The 12,391-nt window shown below is 28.7% G+C and overlaps 1 long non-coding RNA gene and 1 pseudogene across 1 annotated transcript; both read left to right on the plus strand.

Annotated features, from left to right (window-relative positions):
* The first annotated feature begins 228 nt into the window (after positions 1–228).
* LOC130667234 (solute carrier family 25 member 16-like) lies at positions 229–2,147 on the plus strand (annotated as a pseudogene).
* Positions 2,148–4,241: 2,094 nt separating this feature from the next.
* On the plus strand, positions 4,242–11,860 carry LOC130666424 (uncharacterized). Its single transcript, XR_008989676.1, has 3 exons — positions 4,242–4,367; positions 10,737–10,931; positions 11,024–11,860. It is a non-coding gene; the product is annotated as an uncharacterized LOC130666424 (long non-coding RNA).
* The last annotated feature ends 531 nt before the right edge of the window (positions 11,861–12,391 follow it).

The raw sequence follows: 12,391 nt of genomic DNA on the forward strand, positions 1-12,391 counted from the left end.
CAAAAAATCTCTCGCGAGAATAAGTCGCGCGTTTCTCAGTGCGCATGCGATCTACGTTGGAAACACATCAAAGAAACTTGTCGTTTCTCTACAAAAATAGTTGACGTAAATTATAAATTTAATTGTCAACCCTAAAAAATTTACTTATCATAATTTAATTAATGAACTAGTTTGTGTGTCCATCAAATTGCTAGTGGAAATATTAAAATGAGCATTGGATGAGCAACAATGGCCGCAGATCTGTCGACACTCTAACCTAAAGTTCATTTGTCAATAAAGACAAATCGAAGATATCAAGAATAAGACACGAGTAAGTAGTAATTGAACAGTTTATTGATTCAAAATCTATTATTTCATGTTCTTTAATATTCCTGAGTAAAAAGTCAATTTTTAAAAATTAATCAATCACAAATTACAACATTATCAATTGTCTTTCTTCTTTCTGAGGAATGAAACTTTTTTTTACTTTTATATTTAAATAATTAAACTACGTAAATTTATTACTCTCTAACAAATATTAATTAATAATAATCTTCATTTCAGATATGTAATAAAAAACAATTTTCATATTATATATACACATATATTTTTTTCATCAACTTATATGAGATTATTGATACGAGTTTATTTTGGCAGGGGTTTTTTTCGGTCTGAAAGAAATAATTCAGAAAGAAAAATTCCTGGCACTCTACAAAGGAAATTTTGCTCAAATGATTAGAATATTGCCTTATGCTGCCACTCAGTATACCTCATTTGAAATATATAAAAAGGTTTGATGCTTATTTTTATTGTTATTTAAATTATTTACGCAAATAGTTATTTTATTACAACAGATATTTGACCCCAGGTCATTTTTTATTTCGAGTAAATTTTTTCTGCCACTTAAACTAAAACTACATCACAACTATTGAGCTTACGTACAAAAGTGCAAATATCTTTTTTTCTCAGAATTGAATTCTCTACAAAAGTGTTTCTGTATATTTTTATCGTATCTCTAAACTTTGAATCATAGTTTCAGATAAAAGATAAAATTTTCATAGAATTGTTTATTTGCTGATGCAATAAACTCGAATAGCGGCTAAACTATTGAAGATACGATAAAAATACATGAGACCAAGTTTGTAGAGAATTAAATTTCCTACAAAAAAGGTATCTACAGCTTTTTTACTAAATCCAGTATTTTAGGAGTTATTTAAATAAATGATTGCAGTATTGAGGAACGGTGTTTGGTAAAAATTCTCATGGAGACAAATTTATTGCTGGATTATGTGCTGGAGTGACGTCAGTGACTCTGGCATATCCTCTGGATACTATCAGAGCTAGACTTGCATTTCAAGTGACCGGTGAGCATATTTACACCGGATTGTCCACACCGTAATGTCTATTTTCAAAGATGTGAGTTTTACAAGTCAGTTAACAAATATAATTATATTTATTTATCATAATATAATTATTTTAGGAAGGAGGGTTAACGGCATTGTATCGTGGATTTTGGCCAACTATACTGGGCATGATACCATATGCTGGTTTTTCATTCTACTCATTTGAATATCTCAAATTTTTCTGTATGAAGTACCTGCCTCACTATTTATGTAATGACTGTCCAAGAAATACCGGTAAATAATAATAATAAAAATAATAATAGATAAAAAAAAAATGAAAATTAATTATCAGTACAGGTTTGTTTTATTATGAATTCAATCAGCGTCAGATAATACAAGACATCAAATGAAATGCAATAGAAATGTTGAATATTAATAGAGATAATTTTAATGAAAAAAATATTAATAATAGTTGTAGAAATAAATAATTAATAAAATAGACAATAGAGACGTAGAAAAATTAATGCTCAGTAAAATAATCGACTCATTAATTTTTTTTGTTACCAGGTGGCCTTGTTTTAACATTACCATACATTCAATCGAATTAAAAAAATAGATAATCTTGATCGACTGACAAATTCAAATAAATTATTTCTATCTTCCAATAAAATAACAAAAATTGAAAATATTTCTCATTTGAAAAATCTGACGATGCTGGAGTTGGGTGACAACAAAATACGCAGCTGAGAAACTTGCAATAGTATATTACATACCTAGGCCAGTAAAATAAGAAAAGTCTCAGAGCACATGTAATTGCTGGCCGAGGCTGACAAACATGTGGTCTGAGGCTTTCTTTTTTACTGGCCAAGGTGCGTATACTATTTTTCTGCTCGACGAAGCCGGAAAGTTGCAACTTCGTTTAGGGCAGCGGCCCGAAAGTTGCCACTTTCCGGCCGGAGGGCAGAAAAATTTATTTTTGGTAACAAACAAAATATCGCAAATAGAAAACTTGAGCCACTTGGTCAACCTCCAGCTGCTAAGCTTGCAGAGCAAGCGCATTACGAAGATCGAAAACTTGGAAACTCTGAGCCAACTTGACCAGTTGAATTTATCGGAGAACGGGCTGACTTGCATCGAGGGTCTGGAGTCCTGCAAGTTGCTGACTACACTCGACATCGCCAATAACCAAATCAAGAAGATCGAAAACATGAAACATTTAGAGTTATTGGAACAGTTCTGGGTAACCATTTTTTTTATTTTCTTAAATTCATCATTTGTTTGATTGAATTTTTTTATTAGATAAATAATAATCAAATCGGAGATCGGACAGCAATCGACACTCTGGCTGAGAATAAAAAGCTACAGACATTTTATCTGGAACACAATCCGATTGCAAGTAATCCGAATTACAGAAGAAAAATAAAATTACTCTTGCCTTGGCTGGTCCAATTAGACGCCACACTTTGCAGGTAAACTGTTTACAGCCTTAAAAAAAAAAAAATCGTCCAAAACTCTAAACCTTATTCGCAATTACTCAGAACTTGGGTCCTGTCTTTTACTTGAATATTTAAAAATATTTAAACCAAATATTGTATCTTTGAAAAAATAGATACTTTCTATTTTAAATAGTATTTAACAAATAAATAATTAATTATTACTTGCACGGTAAATTTAACAATTTGAAAAATTAATTATTAAAAATTGGATATAAATTGAAATTTATAAGTTAAAATAAAATTACGGTAGAATATGATAGAAAAATATTTAAAATATCAAAAAAAAAAAACACGCAAGCGTTAAAACAAACCTTGTCGGGGGAATAACATGCAGAAGGGTTTCCTAATACACTTGGAGATTTAATTTGAATTGATCCAAGTGTATCGTCATTTTAATATTTCCACTAGCAATTTGATGGACACACAACTTAAGTCAGTAATTGAATTATAATAAGTAAATTTTTTAGGGTTGACAAATAAATTTATAATTTACGTCAACTATTTTTGTAGAGAAACGACAAGTTTCTTTGATGTGTTTCCAACGTAGATCGCATGCGCACTGAGAAACGCGCGACTTATTCTCGCGAGAGATTTTTTGGATTTAAACTTGTGCCGTTAGTTTTAAAATGTCGATTACTTTAACGTTTAATTTATTATCGTCGAAATAGATCTTATTTAAACGTTAGAAGATCTATAATAATTTTATTTAATTATTAAAGCACATTTTTTTATCGACTAGACTTTTTAATCGACAATTAAACGAGTTCGCATGTCTCATTTGCATGTGAATTTGCGTTAATTAGTTGCATATGCATTAATATATGTAAATTAAATAGATTTTAGAATAAAAAACGTGAAAATTTAATTAAAATTAAGGAATTATTAAATTAAAAAAATGATTGCATCAGATTTTAAGGGTGAGGGGAGTGAGGAACGCGTCATAGCTGCTAGAAAGCGGGGGGGAGGGTAGTCAGGAGATAAGGGCGCGATTGGCCGGAAATCCCCTCCACATGCGTAGAGAGGGAAGGGTACCAACGAAATTGTATTTTGCGCTGGGCGACTAGTAAGTGGGGGTGAAGTGGGGGTGAAGTGAGCGTCCTAAGGGCTAGGGTGGAAAGGGTTAGTTGGCACCCGACATTCGATGTGTACGCATCGTTTTCGACGTGTTCAACTATTTTTAAAAATTCTGTTGACTTTTTTTTTTAATTTTTTTTTACCCTTAATGACGTCATTAGTCATTTTTGAAAAAAATTTTTTTTTTCAACCAGCGTTTTCGCAAGTTGAAAAGATCAATTTTTTTTTTTAAATTTTTTTGTCAACTCCATTCAATATACAAGTCAACAGTATTTTTATTTATTAATTAGTGTTGATTGTTTAGATAGATTATCAATGGATTCCAACGATGAAAAGTTTTTTTTCTGATGTCTTGACTGGAAGGAAGGATGGAACCAAAGAACACTGACCAGCCTCAATGAACTGCTAGCTGTCATCCTACCAGCTGATCAACTGGCATCGTTCGGCAGGGAAATAAAGTTATTTCTCTGTTGAGGTTTGTTATTGTTTTTTGATTTCTCACTCTCTTTTCTATTTTCCATTATAATCCATTTATTTAATTGCACTTTTTAATATTTATCATCGGTTCCGTATCTTTTTTTTTTTTTTTTTCTTTAATTTAAATTCATTACGGTTATAAATATTCGAGTCTTTTGAATTCAATTTAGTTTTTTTTAATTAAAGTCGAGCCATTTGCAATAAATTAAATTCAGATTTTTAATAGTCGAGTCATTTGAATCAAATTCGGTTTTCTTTATTCAAAGTCGAGTCTTTTAAATCAAATTGAGTTTTTTTAAGTTAGAGTCGAGTCATTCGTATTAAATTTTTTAATATCAAGCCGAACATTTGCATGAAATTAATTTTTTTTTTTTTTTTAAATTCGTGTCGAGTCATTTGAATCAAATTGAGTTTTTTAAATTTAAATTCGAGTCATTTTAATCAATATTTTTTTTTTAATTGAAATTGAGCATTTGCATGGAAATAATTTTTTTTTTTAAATTCGTGTCGAGTCATTTGAATCAAATTGAGTTTTTTAAATTTGAATTCGAGTCATTTTAATCAATATTTTTTTTTTTAATTGAAATTGAGCATTTGCATGAAAATAATTTTTTTTTTAAATTCGTGTCGAGTCATTTGAATCAAATTGAGTTTTTTAAATTTGAATTCGAGTCATTTTAATCAATATTTTTTTTTTTAATTGAAATTGAGCATTTGCATGAAAATAATTTTTTTTTTAAATTCGTGTCGAGTCATTTGAATCAAATTGAGTTTTTTAAATTTAAATTCGAGTCATTTTAATCAATATTTTTTTTTTTAATTGAAATTGAGCATTTGCATGGAAATAATTTTTTTAAGTTTTTTTTTTTTTTAATTAAAGTCTAGCATTTGCAATAAATTTGGTTTTTTAAGTTAGAATTCGAGACATTTGAATTAAATTCATTTTTTTTAAATTAAGAGTCGAGTCATTACAATCTATATTTTTTTTTTTATTAAAATTGAGCATTTGTATTGAATTCAGTTATTTTTTTCTTTTTTTAAACTAAAGTCTAGTCGTTTGCATTACTTTTAGTTTCTTTGAATTAGATTTGAGCAGTTAAATTTATTTTAAAATTAGTAGAATCAGTAACATTCGAGTCATCTTTTAATAATTAAATTAATATATTTATTATTGGGGTGTGAATTCATAAACACAAATACACATTAGCTTTTTAAAATTAGATTCACCCACATTTAATTAGAAATCGAGTTTCACATTTTTTAACGCCGTTTATTTTTTTTTTTTAATAAATTAAATTCCGTATTAAGTAAAATAAAATTCCGGTTTTTTTTTGCAAGTCAAGTCATTTAAATTAGAGTCAGTTTTTCAAAAATAGAGTCACTTTAATTACAGTAAAGCCATTCAAGTTAAATTAAATTAAATTAAATTCATTCATTTTTAAAAAATGCCATTTAAATTGAGTTAATTTTTCAAAAGTAGAGTTTTTTAGTTTTTTATACTTAGTCTTGGTTTTTTTTTTTTATTATTTCTTTTAATTAGAGTCATTTGAATCACAAGCAGTACTAACCGAGTAAACTTTTTTTTTCTTTTTCTTATAAATTAAATAACTCCCTTTTGGAGTTATAATTTTTTTTTTTTTAATTTAACATGGGGTATAGATTGATTTATTGTCAATAGCCTTCTGCTGTTGACAATTCAAACACACCATTTTTTACCCACCTCACACACATAAATACGCACTTTGCGTATACCCAACTCACTCCCTTGTATTGCTAGGATAATTTTTAATTTTTAAATCGGGGTAATTAGATTAATTAGTGGACCAGTAATAGGTTTTTTCATTGAGAGTATTCTCTCGGTAGAATCACGCGTTAAATTCTAGAGTCAACCAACCCTTCCTCAACAATTGCCACTCTTACCCTTTTTTTTTTTAATTAATTAGCGTTGGGTTTTTGTCCGCGAAATGGGATATTGGTCTAGTGATTTAGCTGGGGGTTTATGGGTATTAGGGATTATAAGGACACTTGGTTCTTATAATTTAGGTCAAATTAAATTCACGCGAATTAGAGTCTAAAAATATATATCGCTCTATAGATCTTAAAGGCGAAAAATATTGTTACGCTGTTATGGGTGGCCAACCATAACAGCGTATATAAAATATTTTTTTTATACATTAAAATTTAAAAAAAATTTATTTTTTTCATTTTTTAATGCATAAAAAGCTGAAAAAAGAAATTTTCCCTGATCAGTTTTAATTTTTAATGGATTATTCTGTCCCACCCTTTGAGTACCCGGGTGCGATTTGGGTGCCGGTCTCAATCCATAAAAAATTTTTCTGATCATAACTTTTCTTTTTTAAGTGTTTAAGTGTCTGTAGAGCGGTGTGTATTTTTCATTTATTATTATTATTTAAATAATTAGAGTCACTTTTGCTGCGTTAGTTAATAAATTAGTTACTATAGGAGGGGAATAATATAGGACTGGGGTTTTGATGTCACTAGACTGATCGGGGAAGTAGATTAATTAAATAATTTGGGTTTTTTTTAAATTAGAGTCACCCTATCCCTTTTTTATAAGAGTGGTGATTTACCCCCCCCCCGCCTTTTTTTTTAAATTCAAGTATTAGCGTCACGCTTTTATTAGATATTTAAGTTACTGGTCCAGGGGTTTTGAAATTAGAATCAATTTTGCATAGGGTTTTTTTTTTAGCTTAAATTCACATACACCCCCACTTACACCACCCACTGAGACTCTGTTCATCTTCAATGAAATCGAGTCTTACCTTACACGTCGCCGTAAGTTGAGGTTACTCACAACCTCGTTTACGGCGACTTTAACTTACACACCAATCTATACCCCTAATTTTTTTACCCTTAAATTCATTAAATGTAGATTTAGATTAAAAAAGACACCTGGCACTCGATCAGGTGTCAATAGCTGTAGAGTCTTGAGTTTACTCCTTAGCATTGCTTGTATGTAGTATTAATTTGATTAGAGTCACATTAAAAATCTTTTTTTTTTTTTTTTTTTTTTAATAATATATTAAATTTGAATGGCATTTCCGCGTAAAAGAAAACCCTGGCACTAGGTCAGGCGGTCGCGTTATTTCATTGTTAGTTTTTTTGATAATATATATCCTGATCTTCTGGGCTGGTACGCATAACCCTCCGGTTCGATCGATGTCGATCCTCATTGGTCGTATACTCTAAGAAAATCTATCATTATCACGTTGTTATCGGTATTATCATTATTATTGTTGCTGCCATTATTAATATCAATACCATTATCATTTTAAAATGATAGTGTAATTGGCCCTGGTGGGTCACATTACACAATTGATATTAATATTGACTGCAATGGTTTTATTGATGATATGATAATGATGTGATTTTATAGTGACTTTTGTGTGCGATCAAAACGGGGAGTCGATTATTGATTGGCTGGTGGCCTAATGCTACACATACAGTTCGGTTTTGATGGTAATATATTACGTAGTTTTTATTATTGCTTAAAAAATCAAACAAACACACACACACATACACACTTTTTTATCACACATGTATTTGCACCCCAATAATTTTTTTCATTTCAATTTTATAAAAGTAGAGATTTGAATTAAAGTCAGCTTTTTTATGGCATAGTCATTTAAATTAGAGTAATTTTTACATAATTAGAGTCATTTTAAGTACCGTAAGTTTTCAATGATTTTAATTTCAATTAATTAATTTAATATAAATGCTCATTCATCCTTAATTTTTTTTATCGTTATCTGAGCCGAGTCATTTAATTTAGCATCAATTTAATAGTAGTAGAGTCAGTTTTATCGGTATAGAGTCATTTTTTCAACAGTAGAGTCACTTAATTTAGCGTCAATTTAATAAAAGTAGAGTCAGTTTTCAAAGAGTAGAGTCACTTAAATTAGAGACAGTTTTTTTTTTAATTTTTAATTTTTTATTACAATTAATTACTTTAATGCAAACGCTCATTTATCCTCAATTTTTTATCGTTATTTAATTCGAGTCATTTTTTAAATAGTAGTGTTACGTAATTTAGCATTAATTTAGTCGTAGTAGAGTCAGTTTTATCGGTATAGAGTAGTTTTTATTAAAGTCGAGTCAGTTTTGTTTTCCCCGCTAATCGAGACTTGGCATTCCGTCAGGTTACCCTATCGTTTTTTAAATTTCAATTTTTAATTGAGGTCGATCTACTTTCGACGTATACTCTAAGAATATCTATTATTCTCATGTTGTTATCGGTATTATCATTATTATTGTTGCTGTCATAATTAATATCAATACCATTATCATTTTATAATGATAGTGTAATTGGCCCTGGCAGGTCGAATTACACAATTGATATTAATATTGAATGCAATGGTTTTATTGATGATATCATAATGATATGAGTTTATAGTAATTTTTTTGTGCTCTCGAAAGGGGATACGATTTCAATGAATGAATTTAATGTAACTGCTCATTCACCCTCAATGTTTTTATCGTTATCAAAGTCGAGTCATTTTTTAAACAGTAGAGTCACTTAATTTAGCGTCAATTTAATAAAAGTAGAGTCAGTTTTCAAAGAGTAGAGTCACTTGAATTAGAGAGAGTTTTTTTTTTTAATTTTTAATTTTTTATTACAATTAATTACTTTAATGCAAACGCTCATTTATCCTCAATTTTTTATCGTTATTTAATTCGAGTCATTTTTTAAATAGTAGTTTTACGTAATTTAGCATCAATTTAGTAGTAGTAGAGTCAGTTTTATCGGTATAGAGTAGTTTTTATTAAAGTCGAGTCAGTTTTGTTTTCCCACTAATCGAGACTTGGCATTAGGTCAGGTTACCCTATCGTTTTTTAAATTTCAATTTTTAATTGAGGTCGATCTACTTTCGACGTATACTCTAAGAATATCTATTATTCTCATGTTGTTATCGGTATTATCATTATTATTGTTGCTGTCATAATTAATATCAATACCATTATCATTTTATAATGATAGTGTAATTGGCCCTGGCAGGTCGAATTACACAATTGATATTAATATTGAATGCAATGGTTTTATTGATGATATCATAATGATATGAGTTTATAGTTATTTTTTTGTGCTCTCGAAAGGGGATTCGATTTCAATGAATGAATTTAATGTAACTGCTCATTCACCCTCAACGTTTTTATCGTTATCAAAGTCGAGTCATTTTTAAAACAGTCGAGTCATTTAATTTAGCGTCAATTTTATAAAAGTAGAGTCAGTTTTCAAAAAGTAGTCACTTCAATTGGAGCCATTTTTTTTTATTTTAATTGATTAATTTATTGTAAATGTACTTTACCCCCCCCCCCCTGTTTTAAAATGAAAATTCTAGAGATTTGAGTCACTTTTACAAAAGTAGAGTCACATCAATTAGAATCATTTTTTTAAAAGTCGAGTCATTTAATTCGATTCATTTTTTATACAATCAAAGTCATTTTTTTAGAATTAAAGTCATTTTTTTTTTTTGAAAGTAGAGTCACGTTTATTAGAGTCATTATTTTTCAAAAGTAGAGTCACTTTCATTAGAGTCATTTTTGCAGAAGTAGAGTCATTTATTTTAGAGTCAGTTTTTTTTCTCCAATTAATGAATTAATTTTTTGCAACTGGTTAGGTTACCCTTTAGTTTTATTTAATTCCATGTTTTTATTTATGCTTATCTTCTGAGCTGGTACGCGTAACCCTCTGGTTTGATCGATGTCGATTCTCATTTGTCGTATACTCTAAGAATATCTATTATTTTCATGTTATTATCGGTATTATCATTATTATTATTGTTATCATAATTAATATCAATACCATTATCATTCTATAATGATAGTGTGATTGGCCCTGGCAGGTCACATTACACAATTGATATTAATTTAGACTGCAATGGTTTTATTGATGATATCATAATGATGTGATTTTATAGTGACTTTTATGTGCGATCAAAACGGGGAGTCGATTTATCGATTGGCTGGTGGCCTAATGCTACACGTACAGTTCAGTTTTGATAGCATTCCAATTATTATTTTGAAAACATAAAATAAAACAAGATACGAGAACCGCCCGAAATGTTTAATGATAATCTTTTTTTTTTTTTAGGTTGAGAAATACAATTATTTTTTTCTCGTTTTTTTTTTTTTCTATAGATTTTTCGAGATTACGGAACCTCTTAAAGAATTTTTTTTTTTATTTTATAAATTTTTTTTATTTTTTAGGTTTGGACGCATAATTTTTCTATTATTTTTTTCAGTAGATTTTTAAGATTCCAGAGACTTACCTAATCCTCACCCGATTGAAGTTACTCGGACTTTCCATTAATTTTTTCTTTTTTTCTAAATGTTTTTTTTTTTTCAGGTTTAGGTACATAGTTTGGATTTACTTTTTGGTAGATCTTTTATGACGTGTCTAATCTAGAGTCCATTGGAATCTATATTGACATGACTGGCCTATGAGGACCAGATTAATCTTGGAGACAGTGATGCTGCTGAGCATTGAAGACAAGGTGGTCCAGATCCAAGGACACACCGCCGCTCTAATTTTTCTTTTCTGGTACATATTTTACATCCTCCGTTTTTTTTTTTTTTTTTTTCAATAAATATATATGCATGCCCGTAATTAATATATTGGGATCTATATTTTAGTTTCAGATCCAGTTAACAAGAAGGATGCCCAGGGATGCCAAGGACCAACAGGAGAACCAGGACCAGGACCAGGAAGAAGATTTATCATTTATTTAATTTAAGCTTAATTGTAGTTAATTTTAAATAATTTTTGTATTAAGGTGTGAGTGTGATGAATGATATGAGAGAGATTTATAATTTAAGGATTTAATTTATATTTTTATTTTATAAGAATTAGTATGAGTGGCATGTTTTTTTGCTTGGCTTGTGTATTGTTTTTTTTTATTTTTATTTGGGTTTGATAGCATGGTTTGTTTTATGTTTTTTTTTATTCGGGTTTGATTGCATGGTTTGGGTTGCTTATATTTAATTTTAATTTTTCCCTTTTTCCCATTACCTCTTAATCTTAAGTTTGTATGATTGTGATTTTATTTAAATTTAAGAGTATGATGAATGTGTGTGATATTATTTATTGCGATATCTGGGCCTAGGTATTTTTATTAAGTCTTAATTTTAAGAAATTTTATTTATAAAATTTTAATATTTATATTTTTTTTTGTAATTATTTTCTTAAATATGTACTGTATAATATTTTGTGTTTATTGTCATTTAGCTTTTGTTTGGTCACCAATCGAGTGACCACTGTGTTGGTCGGGTTTTATCACTGATAAAATCCTCTGATTTAAACCGATAGATTCCGGGTCTATCGGATTTTTATTGGAGTATTTTATCAGTGTCGAGGTTTCCCAAACGGGCTATTTTCTTTCTACCAAAAGAAAATAGCCTAGACCACTACAATTGTATTTTTAAACAAATACAATTGTAGGTGAATGCGCACAGTATAGGAAGTCGGTCCTCAGCCGCTTTTTTTTTTTTTTTTTTTAAATAATAAATTTTTACTTTTATTATTTTTAATTGAGCATTTATAAATGAAATAAAAACCTTCCCTTTATTTTTAATTAAATCTTTTAGTTTATAAGTAGAAATAAGTATATATAAGAAAGTGAGAAACAACTATAGTTAAAACGAAGCAGAAGAATCCTCATAAATACAGGTAAATAATATACATAATAAACATTAACGCAGTTAAATAAACAAAAAAAAAAATTATGAATTATGAAAATATACATACACTTATGTATATATATTATGAATAATTTTTTTTCAATTATTTATATTTTTCATTTACTTCTTCTTCAAAATATTTAATTTCTGTATGACATTCGTCTTACCGAATTTCAATATTATTGTAAAGAAGCAGATGAGAAAAATGAATGCTAATTTTTATACATATATATATATATGTATATATATATATATATATACTTTAAAAAGAAAAAAAATCTCTACAGAATGTCTTCTGAAAGATTTTTTAATTTTTTAAATGTT

The sequence above is a fragment of the Microplitis mediator genome, chromosome 4, assembly GCF_029852145.1.
Source record: "Microplitis mediator isolate UGA2020A chromosome 4, iyMicMedi2.1, whole genome shotgun sequence".
Classification (NCBI taxonomy): Eukaryota; Metazoa; Arthropoda; class Insecta; order Hymenoptera; family Braconidae; genus Microplitis; species Microplitis mediator.